Source organism: Sciurus vulgaris (assembly GCF_902686455.1).
Source record: "Sciurus vulgaris genome assembly, chromosome: X".
NCBI lineage: Eukaryota > Metazoa > Chordata > Mammalia > Rodentia > Sciuridae > Sciurus > Sciurus vulgaris.
Window position 1 is genome coordinate 111,829,593 of NC_136471.1, and position 12,269 is coordinate 111,841,861.

A 12,269-nucleotide genomic window follows, 5' to 3' on the forward strand; every position below is an offset into this window, starting at 1 on the left:
CGCCTGTCACTTTGTCACTTGGTCCTGCCAAGCCCTTTACCAGGTTTCACTCCCTGTCCACCCCCACCCCAACCAGCCTCTAGAGGAAACAGGTAAAACCCGGAGAACTGGGTTCCCGCTCTAGGGTTCTTTTGGGCATGCGCTATCCCACGCTCTCGCGCAGGCGCACTAACTTCCCTCCTTGTAACCGGTACTGCCCATTTCCGATATGGGGGAGCGTTTGCTCAGACTAATTTATCACCTTTCCTGTGGTCCCCCGCCCTCCGGTTCCTATGGGGTAAGCCTCGCGAGATTGCCTACGGCAGTCCCCGGCGGCGCCATCTTTGTGCCTGGCGAGCGACGGCTCCCGACGGAAGCCCTTAAGCCGGCGGCTCGCCTGCCAAGCTATCGCCGAGACCGGATCCAGGAAATACTAGGCGGGCCTCGGTGGGAGGGACGCACTGAGGGAGGAGGGAGGAAAGGGGGCGGCGGCGGCTCACACCGGATCCGGGCTCGGCGCGGCGCGCACCCGAGGGGGGTCGGGCGGGGAAACGGCTCCGGCCCGGACCCCCCCGCGGGAGCAGGCGACGGGCGTGAGGGCGAGGCGGCGGCTGCGGACGGGGAGCAGCGGTCGCTGGGTGAGTGTCCGCGAGGAGGCCCGGCACCTGCCCGTGCTAGGGCGTCGGTGGTGCCCCGGGGTCTTCCTGGTGATTCCGCGCCCAGGACGGTGGGCGTGTGCGCGACTGCGGGTATCCTGCGAGCTCGGCTTGGCCTGGATTTGCGGCTGCCACCAGGAACTGCAGGGCTGTCGGAGGTCTGCGCAGGGCCTGGCGCGTCCGCGCCCGCCCGGGACACCCCGAGAGGTGGAGGGGAGAGGGAGTGGCCGAGGGGGGGCGACTTGATTAGCATTCGTTCCCCGAGTGGAGTGTATGATGTCCTCCTTCGCGGGTTTCTACCTTTGCACCGGCTTGACGCTCTGGCAAGGTGTTTGGGGATGAGGACTAGCAGCCAGTAAGATTGGGTCTGTTGAGTGTGTTGAGACATGTGGGAAAGGTTAGTAGTAATAGTAATAATTGTTAGCAAGTGTCGTGTAAGGAGAAAACATTGTCTGCGTTCATTTAAAGATCACATAAGCAGTACTCTGAGGTCCAGCAACAGACTAGAGTTATTCCCAGTTGGACTTCGTTAGTTTAGTACCGTGTGCCTGCTTAATAAAGTGCATAAAAGCAGAATGGGGGCGGGGTGCGGATGAGATGGGGACAAGGTGAGGAATAAAGTAAACTGCATGAAAATCAAAAGTTGGTATTGTTGATGCGTTAAAATATAAAGCATTTTCTGTCTTTACCGAAACATTACTTAAATTCTTTAAGAAAATTTGCTACCTTTGGTCCAGACAGAGCTTTTCAGTTTGGTGTGTTCTTCAGTGACGGTTGTCTATCAGACAGTAATTTTGGTGTATTATATATTTACTTACGGTTTGTAAACGGATAGGAATGAGTGGGATAAAAAAAACAGTTTGACAAACTCAGCTCCCTTTGCTCATTTTCATTTTGGAAAGATAGAAGAGTTTACTTTTTTCTTTGCTTTTGTACTGATTTGCAATAGTAAACAAGAACATGTGTAAGAAAAAAAAGTTTTGATCAAGAAAGGACTTTTGAGATGAGAGTTTGATTTTGCAGTGTTATAAAGGGCATCGCTACCCATGGTACCTTTTGTCATGTTGTCTTTTTATGAATACTGGAAGAATGCAAACATATACTCATAATTTTAAGCCCATGTGTGATAGGAATTTTTACAACTTTAGATCCCCCCATCCCGTTGACTTATACTTGGCTCAGTCAAGGGAATGTTAAAGTTAAGTGAAGGTAAATATTAACTATGATTTTCATCTTGACAGCTAACAACATGATCTGTGTTCACTCACCCCGAATTTTCTTCCTTATGTTTATTTGATACATTCTTCTCCTTAATTATAGACTATTCTATAGTTTGTGCTGGAGCTAACATTGAGTATATTCAGGCTTGGTAGGTAATGTGCATTTATGTTAATCCTTGTAGCTACCCTGTGTAAAGTTAATGTTATCCATGTTGCACAGATATGGACACCAGCCTCCAATGTTCTTCTGTAACTTACATGGGTAACTAAGGGGATTCTATAGCTGGTAAATTTCAGATCTAGAACTCAAACTAATATGTCTGATTCTAGAGCATATGCTCTATCATATTCTGCATGTTTGTGCTGATACAAATTTTATGAAAATGGGAATTTTTATTACAAAGAAACCTTTCAGTTCTGTTGATAATCTTGACAGCTTTCATTGTCCTTGTCTCAATATAATCTTAAGGTTTTTTTTCTTTTCAAATGTGTTCATTTTCTATCTATAGGTAACATTTGGGCAGAATTTCAGAATTTTGTTGATTTGTAAAAAATTCCAAATAACTGGTAGTGACCTATCTGAAATTTAGGTGTTTTCAGTAACTTTGCCTCCTATTTCAGCATGCCAAAGTGCTGCAAAGATCAGATATTTTCTACTTGGGAGGCTGAGGCAGGAGGATTGCAAGTTTGAGACCAGCCTGGCCAACTTAGCAAGACCCTGTCTCAAAAAATAAAAAGTGCTGGAGATGTAACTCAGTGGCAGATCACCCCTGTGTTCAATCCCCAGAACCCCCCCCCCACACAAAAGATATTTTTTGTTCTGATCCTTCACTTTATTAAAATAGGAACTATTCATAGGGTTTTGAATTTGCTTTCTGGCACATTGAAGGTATATACATGCACCCTTACCTTCTCTAGCAAGTGGAGTACTTGATAGCTGACCCTGTTTTTCTTCCCTTTAATTTAGTACAAAGGTTTTGTACTCAGGACATGGTTTGTAGAAAATACGGCAGCTATTATGGGAAGCAGCATAATCTCTTATGGGGATGGGAATGACAAACTTTAAAGGTTCCCAGGCAATATCTGAGACGTTGCAGAAAGAGCAGGAACATTGTGGGGGGTGTCACTTTTGTCTCTCACTGGTCTCTGCTGTTGCATCTCTGATGTGCTGTTGAGCCCTGTCATCCTGGCCCTTATCTTTGCAAGAGAGAGGCCCTACATCTGGGTATCTGGGTAGAGTTCAACTGGAACAACAACTGTAGGAAAAAAAAGACACTAAGTGGCCCTCATCTCTAAAAGGTCATTTGGTCAGGTTTACCTGTGTAATTATCTCTGGCTGGAATTTCTAGAAAAGTTACGTAATTTGGGATTTGCTGCTCCCATATTTTAAGAAGTAAATTGTTTGGTTACCTTTAATGAGGTAGTCATGTCTCATAGAAATGGAAAAAGAAATCTTGTGTTCTTCAGTACATAGCACCATGCATGTGTGTTACACAGAGTGTTGGAGTAGATTTTAAATAATACCTTGGAGTCTTGACAGGCAGTCTTTTAGTCTGACTGAGCAAGTTTTTAATTATAGTTGTACTTCCAAGAATGAGTTAAATGTAGTCCAGTGTCGTGGCAAATGCCTGTAATCCCAGCATCTGAGGAGGCTGAGGCAGGAGAATTGCAAGTTTGAGGTCACTGGGCATCAAAGTGAGACCCTGTCTCAAAATAAAAAAATAGAAAGGGCATGTGGCTCGTGGTAGAGCACCCTGGGTTCAATCCCAAGTACCAAAAAAAAAAAAAGTACTTCTTTACTTGTGAAGGTAATGACTCATGTTATTTGGGATACTAGGGTAAAAAAATTGACAAGTGATAATGTAACTGAGAACTTACCGAGGAAGAAAGCCTTCCTAAAACGATTTATATTGTCACCATGTAAAGAACGACACCAGGAAATGGCCTCATATGTATTTAGAAGTTTATTTTAATACCTTCTGCATAATAAAACCTCAAATTACTACCACGGGCACAGATACTTGTCTAAAAGTGAAGTGAATCTGATGAAATATCTGAAACTGTCAAACTGAATCCTAAACATTTAAGAACATCTATTACAGTGTAATTCATTGACAGGTCTTTTATTTTATTTTTCCAATTCTCCAACCTTCCACTTCCCTCCCTACTTAAAATTTCTCTCCTTCCTTCCTTCCTTCCTTCCTTCCTTCGTTCCTTCGTTCCTTCGTTCCTTCGTTCTTTCCTATGCTGTTCCTGCCATACCAGGATCCTTCCCCTTAGTTCTCAGTTGACACTGAAGTGAATGAGAATAACCAGGGTGAGGGAGGTAGTGTCAAGACAATGTACTGTGGTTTCTCTTCTTCCCTGTCCTTAAGCACTAAGGAGGAAAGTTTGTAAAAAGCCCTTGTGCTGCAGGAGCAGGCACTGTTCCCTAATCCTCTTCACCAACCCACCCCACTCTCATACTTTTTCCTCTCTTTTCAGCTGTCATCCCATCTTCCATCCTTCTCTTCTAAGTGCGTCTTGCCAGGATCTCCTTGCATCCTAGTCCAGAATCTCTTCCCACTCCAGCTCTGCCTTTCATCTTCATTCATACCTTTATTCCTGCTCTCCCTTGATCAGGGAGGCTGAGGCTGTGGTCCTAGGGAAGTTCAGACTCCCAGTTAGGATTGGGAAGATTTCCTTTTTCTACTTTCAGGACTGAATGGGGTAGGGGTAGTTACTTCTATCGAAGTTGGAATACTAAATGGGTTTTCCCATAGAAATATTGCTTGCACAGGTTTGGTGTTTCGCTATTCTCCTGTAACCTCGTTCAATCTTTTGTGGGCACATTGACCATTGTTTCCAGGAAGCTGAGATGTGAGATTCAGACAGATGATTTGAAAAATCTGCTTGTCACCAATCAAAAATAAATAAGTGAATGAAAGGAAGATCAGTAGAGGAAGGAGAATAGAGGGAGGGAGGAGAAGAGGGAAAGCGGGGAATGGGGACTGAAATGGAGTAAATAAAATTCCATGCATGTGTGATTTTGTCAAAATGAACCCAACTACTATGTATAATTATAATGCTCTAATAAAGAAATAAATATAAAAAATCAACTTGTGCCCCATAAGTTGTTGGAGATTGCTTGCATTTTGTGAATTACCTAATGAGGTGGTAGGTAGCATACCTTTTACCTATTCTAAATTAGGTTTGTTTTGTGAATACAGTGGCTCTTCTGGGAAATAATCTCATAGGCTTATTAGATTGTCAAAAAAGAATTTCTGAATTTAGGTGCATGTTTTGAAATAAAATTTAAATTCAGTCCGTTTCAGCTTAATGTTTATTGTTAAAGAAGATCTTACAGTATTGTTGACAGAACAGTTTTAGTTTGTCATGAAAGGAATATCTTGTTCCTTTCTTGCTGATGTTTTGAAACTTTTCAAAGGTATTGGACCTCATGTGGCTATTTTACCCTAGTTTACTTAGTGGTAAATAAGGACAGTGTGTTTGTTTTACCTGAAGATTTTTAAAATAAAGTTTTATTAGTCTGTTGGAGTTACATAATGTTACCATTATTTGTGGTGTTCAAACAATTAAGTGAAAGATTTCAAAATGATAAAAGCAAAGCCAAATGCATTTTACATTTGTTCTCCATAAATATGTTTAATCTTAGCTTGGTTGAAGAAAATATTCCTAGTAAAAGCCAAGATGGATCTTTTTGTTTTTGTTCTCCATACAACTCTTTGGTTTGAAAAAATGAATTTGAATAAGACCCTCTGTTCATTTTAAGAGTTTCAAAGGGGCTGGGGAGATAGTTTGGTTGGTAGAGTGCTTGCCTTGTAAGCACAAGGCCCTGGGTTCGATCCCCAGCACCCAAAAAAAAAAAAAAAAAAAAAAAAAAGAGTTTACAAAATTCTTTAATTATACAGAGTATAGTGGTTAAAAAACATGTTCTCTAGGGGGTAAAACGTTCAAATATTGCGATTTTCTGACACTAACTAGCTCTGTGTTCTGGGGCAAGTTGCTTAATCTCTGACCTGTTTCCCCATTTTTTGAAATGGGGATAATGTGGTATCTACCTCTTGTGAGGATTAAGTGAACCAGAGGATGCATTGTATTTAAAACATGCCTAGCAATGGTATCTGCTCAAAAGAGTTAATAATTCTTATTACTTTGTCATCATCATTTCTACTATTACTACTTTAGCTACCTTCTGAGGTGATAGCCTTCTGTTCTGGTGGGGAGTAGCTGTGAAAGATGTATTTGTTTACTCGATAGTAATTTTTTAAAGCAGTTTATTGAGGGGACCAGTGAGAGCAATATATTAACTGTTAGATACATCCACAGTTGGCCATAGTGCAGGAAATCCATAGAATAGTAAGCTAATTTTTTTCAGTAGCACCATTCCCATCATGTTAAGTATAAAGAACTATGTCTCTCTGATGTATGAGCAAAACTGGATTAAGTAACTGCAGTCAGTTCCTTTATTAAAATTTAATGATCTTGGCATCTATAAGGCTCTGTAGAGGGAGCCTCAATTTCTAAATGGTCTATAAAGACTTTCTTTTTTCATTTTATTTTGAAATCAGCACCATTTTCCCACAGAAAAAAAATGTTGCATATGGTGTTCAGATTCTCAGGCCAACCCAACATATCTGAATTTGAATACAGATAGTACTATAAAAACTAACTTCTATGTATAACAGTGTCTCAGCAAGAATGTGCACTGAGTGCATCCAAAACTAACCAATTATGAACTCATTCTTGTAGATGGGCAGTTGGGCGTCTTCCTCCATGACCCTCCGAAGGGCTCCCCCACTTGGGAAGAGGGTTTTATTTGGGTGAGGCTGAGGATAGGGTGAATAATGGGGGCTGATCTTTAGAATGCCAGGATCTTTTTCCTGGCTTGGCTTCTTAAAAAGCTGTACTGCATAGTACATTGATTAAGAGCATGGACTGTCTGCCCAGAATGCTTGCCTTCAAATCTCTGTTCCATTACTTACAGAACTTCTCATCTGTAAAATGTAGATAAAAAGTAGTGTCCTCCTGATAGGGTTCTTGGGAGTATTAAATGTGTTACTATGTGTGAAGCAGATGAAGCAGCCCGTGACCAGTAGGTGAGTACATAAGAAATGTGTTTATTTTTATTAAGTTTCACAGTTTTAGAACCTCTAGAATATCCTTCTCTACTTGGCTGTCCACTGCCTACATCTGTTCTTAAATAGGAATTTTTTTCTTCACTTTCCATTGAGGAACAGTATCAGACTTTTCCTTTTCATTCCTAGCAAAATGGTGTTTTTTAAAAAGGCGTTTTGAGGGTCGTTTTATAATTGTAGAGAAATAGGTAGCATTTACAGTCCTTTCTGTGAAGTCACCCTACCCCCCATTTAGGTCTTATGCAGATCTGGAGATATATTACTTGAAGTTACATAATGACTGTGGACATTTGATTGGATCCAAATTGGGGTATAAATTCCTCAACCTAAGGCAGTTTTTGGCTAAGTCATTTTTTCTTTCTTTTTCTTTTTCTTCTTCTTCTTTTTTTTTTTTTTTTTTTTTTTTTTTTGCTTACTGGAGATAAACCCAGGACCTCATGTATGCTAGGCAAGCACTATGCCACTGAGCTACATGAGTAACTTTTCTGTTTTTTTCTTTTCTTTTTTTAAATTTTGAGACAAGTTCTTGCTAAATTGCTCAGGCTGATCTCAACCTTCTGATCTTCCTGCCTCAGCCTCCCAAGTAGCTGGGATTATGAGTATGCCAGGTTCAGTTATTTCTTTTTAAATATATATATTTTTTACATTTTTTTACTTTGGAATAATTTTTGACTTACACTAAGTTTGCAGAGACAGTCCAAATTTGCCATGTACTCTGGCAATAAATTTAAGCTTGCAGTCCTCCTCCTTCAGCCTCCCCAGTAGCTGGGCTTATGGGTGTGAGCCAACATGCCTGACTGAAATCTCCAGTTTTTTGGTGAAATAAATATCTGTGACTATAAAATGATTTTCTGATTTACTTTTCAATTTTCCTCAGGTTCTCAAAGACCAGGTGTTTCCTTTAGGGATGACAAGAACAGTGATTAATCTTGGTACTGAACTTAGTGGTTTGAAATTAAAGGAGTGCCATGATAGTAGAAAGAACCCTATAGGGTTTGGGTTGAGGCTAAAGCATTTTTATAATTTAAAACTATGTTTTCACAGCACAAAATGTGTTATTTTATGTACTGTTCACTTTTGATGGATTCAGTTTCAAAATGGCACATCATTTTTTAAATGTTAAGTGTACTTCTTATTTTATATGTACAAGTGAATTGGGATGAATTGAAGAATTTAATTTTTTAGGACTCAGTTATGATTGATTAAGAAATTGGTTTTGAGATAATGTCAGTAACTTAGTACATTTGTGTGTTTGTATGAACTTTTAGAAAATCCTTGGTTTCAGTTTGTGACCATGATTGATTTTTTAGGGTCTTTTTCGGAACTACTGTATGCAGTAGGTACCCTTGTTATTCTAAATTATTGCTCATGACTTAAATTTGATGTCAGAATCATCACTTGTGTAACAGAAAGTTATCTGTTAGGCTGCACATCATGAACTTCACTTTTAGAAAGTCTTATCTTTTTTGCCACAGAAATAACTTTTGGCCATTAGTCATGGGTGGCAAAGAAATTCATTTTGAGTTGTTTGGATGAAAATGTTTCACTTGAATATGGTTTGTATTGAGTGACACTGCCAGTAAATAAACTTTCTTGGTGGCTGGAAATCCCCCAGGACTTAGAAAATTGGGAGGGGGTGAAATTAATTAAATAACTTCAATCGTCTATACTTATTCAGAACTTTTTATGATCTGGGACAAAACATCCAACTTCAAAGGATCTTGGTTTTTCAGTTGTAAAACTAGGGGGTTAGTCTGGATGTGTCAATCTATTTATTAGTTAATTTATAAGATTTAAAAACTGGTCTGTTTAACAAAAATCTACAAGATCAAGTTGCTTGTCTTAGATCTTTATTAATCAATACTCTTCACGAAATCTAGCTTTAAGTCAGTTTTTCCTATTGGAGTTAAGTAGTTCCACGTCAACATATAAATTTTAGAGTTACTAGTTGGTTTGATACCTCTAAAATAAATGGTTTTCGATAATTAGCATATTGCTTTTAAAATTTTTGTCCTTTGATTTTTGTGCTATAACTTGAAGCAGTGGACTTGAAACTTTTTTTGCTATGTATTCCCTGAACAAATTTGAAGAAAAAATATACTCCCTCATACTTAAAAGAACCAGAAAAGTTTTTACTGAAGTTTAATATGCAGAAAGTACACAATATCAGTAGTGAACAAAGAGAATTTTCACCAGCTAAGCACATTTTTGTATCAGCACTTAGATCAAGAAATAAATGTCATCAGCAACTTAGAAATCCTGCTTGCCATCCTACCCTTAGCCATTTTCTTGACTACTTTTAGATTAGTTTTACCTACTTTTATACTTTATATAAATGGAATCCTACTGTACTCTTTTGTGTCTAACTTCTTTTGTGCAGAATTGTGAATGAGATCTGTATTGCTTGTAGTTGTATTCATTCTCATTGCTGTATACTATTCCATGTGCAGATATTTCACTGTATATATTGTTGATGGATGTTGTTGCAGTAGCTCACAGTTTTTAAGAGAATGTCTTTGTGACCTTAGAGTAGATAAAGATTTCTTAACTAGACTTTTCAATGATAATTATTTCTCTTAGTGTTCAGATTGGAGAAGGAATGGGAGAACTTGTTTATTGAAGTTACAGCATTTGAAAAGTTTTTAAAAATGTGAATATATAGTTAAAAGTTTTTACTCAGTAAATCTCAGAGTGTGTGTCAGTATTTATAGTTAAATTTTCCAGGTAGAGGCTTGTGCCTTAATAACCATTAGGGGTAGAATTTAAGAAAATGTGCCACGTACTCCTTGCCTTTTTTGCTGATTTATAGGAGTTCTTTATTATAAACTGGAAATGAGCCCTTGCTGGTTGCAAATATATTCTCCCATTGTGTTGCATGCTTTTTCATTTTTAATGTGTCTTTATAATCTGAAGTCCTCATTTTCAGTGTAATTAATAATTTCCTTTGTGTTTAAACCAGGTATCAGGTTCAGTTTAAAGTATCTCCTTATCCCATGGTGTTGAGGATATTTTCTCACTTTCCAGAAGCTTTATGGTTTGGGCTTTTGCATACAGATCTAGTATCTACCTGAAACTGATTTTTATGTATCCTGTTAGGTAGGGGACAATACTGTTTTTCCCCCATAAGGATAGCTTGTTGTCCCAGGATAGCATTGTCCCAATGCACTGTCCTTTCCCTATTGTTGTGAGGAATTGAATATCCACATGTATTTGGTTTTCTTTCTTTGCTCTCGGTTTTGTTCCATTGGTCTGTCTGTCCTTGTTCTGATACCCCATTGTCTTATTTATTAAAGCTTATAATAAGTCTTAATATAAGTCAGTATAACAAGTTATTCCACCTTGTCCTTTTTGAGAACATCTTGGCTACTCTTGACCCTTTGTACCTTTATATGAATTTTAGCATCATCTTGTCATCCACCCCCGCCCCTGCACCCCATAGTCTGTGGTTTTGATTGGAATTGCATGGAATCCATAGAGTAATTGAAGGAGAAATAATATTTATAGTATTGTTTTCTACTTCTTAAACATGATACACAGCTCCATTTGTTTAGGTCCTTCTTAATTTTTCTCAATAATGCTTACAATTTTCTCCAGGAAATTTTTCACAACTTTTGAAAGTTTTATTTCTAGATATGTGGTATTTTTGATGTTATAAATGTTTATATTTTTATGTTGACTAAACTTTTACTACTTATGTTTGTCTTTAGAATCTTTGCTGTGTATTCAATCTTTTGATCTGCAAGTTAAGAAAGTTTTCCTTTCTAATTATTCTTTTATTTGATTCTTAGAGTGCTGGCTAAGTACTTTGATGTAATACTAGTAGAAGTGGTATGAGTGGGTATCATTGTCTTGTTCCCTTTCTCAAAGGAAAACTGCTAGCATTTTTCCACTAAGTATGTTGTTTGCTTTAATTTTTTCCCCAGACATTATAAGATTAAGGAAGTTCATTCTGTTTTTACTTTGCTAAGAGCTTATATCATGAGTGGATATTGGATTTTAACAGATGCTTTCCTAATGTTGAAATAACCAGATGATTTTTTTCCTCAACTTAAATTACATTGATTGATTTCCTATTACTAAATCAGCTTTGCATTCTAGAAATAGACCCACTTTGGTCAATATCACATTTTATTTAATTTTACTTTGGAATTTTGGATCTTTGTCCATGAATGAGATTGACTTTTAGTTTTGTTTTCTTATGCTGTCCTTGTCATATTTTGATAGCCTTGTAAAATGAATTAAGGAAATACTTGTTTATTTCATTCTCTGGAAGATTTGTTTTATAGCCAGGCGCAGTGTTGTATGTCTGTAATCCCAGCCACTTGGGAGGCTGAGACAGGAGGATCTCAAGTTCAAAACCAACCTTGCAACTTTGTGAGGCACTAAGCAACTCAGCAAGACCATCTCTAAATAAAATACATTAAAAAAAGCTGGAGGTGTGGCTCAGTTGTTGAGTGCCCCTGGCTTCAATCTCTGGTACCAAAAATAAATAAAGTGTACAGTTATTAGTTTTTATTATTTTCAAAGTTTAACAGCTGTCACCACAATCAATTTTATAATACTTTCATCATCTCAAAAAGAATTTCGGCACCTGTTAGTAGTCATTCTGATTTTCTCTCCTTCCCTTCAGTGTTAGGTAATCACAAATCTTTATCTCTGTAGATTGGCCTCTTATGAAATTTCATATGAATGGTATCATGCAAAAAACTAGATGCTTCCACTTAGCATAGTGTTTTCTAGGTTCACCTATGTTGTAGTAGGTGTCAATACTTCATTTGTTTTTTATTGCCAAATATTTCGTTGTATGCATATACCACATTGTTCATCAGTGATGAACATTTGGGTTGTTTCCCTTTTGAACAATTATGTATAATGCTGCAATGAACATTTGTGTACATATTTTTGTCTAGACATTTGTTTTCATTTCTTTTGGTACTTTTTAAATTCTTGATACTGGATATACGCATTTTTTAAAAATTTTGAGACAGGATCTTGCTAATTTGCTCAGGGCCTTGCTAAGTTGCTGAGACTGGCTTTGAACTTGCAGTCCTCCTGCCTCAGTATCCTGAGCCACTAGGATTACAGGTGTGTGCCACTGCCCAGATCCTTCTGTTTTTAATGAATAATTTCACTACAGGTTTAGCAGTTAAAATGGTTTTCCCCAAGAACTAACTTTCAACATTGTTGATTCTTCTATATCAGTGTTTTTCTACCTTGTTAAGATCTGTTTTTATATTTATTTTCCTTTTACTTCTTTAGGGATTTTTTGCTTTCTT

At 38.1% G+C, this 12,269-nt stretch overlaps 1 protein-coding gene across 5 annotated transcripts in view; it reads left to right on the top strand.

Annotated features, from left to right (window-relative positions):
- Positions 1-444: 444 nt before the first annotated feature.
- Positions 445-12,269, top strand: part of TAB3 (TGF-beta activated kinase 1 (MAP3K7) binding protein 3) — a 66,638-nt gene continuing 54,813 nt past the window's right edge. For 2 of the 5 annotated variants that reach the window (XM_079122886.1, XM_079122887.1), the window contains exon 1: positions 446-617. The gene's annotated coding sequence lies outside the window, so the exon portion shown is untranslated. Of the gene's footprint in view, positions 618-12,269 lie in introns of all 5 variants that reach the window. The other 3 variants (XM_079122884.1, XM_079122885.1, XR_013760987.1) reach the window with 2 other exon arrangements.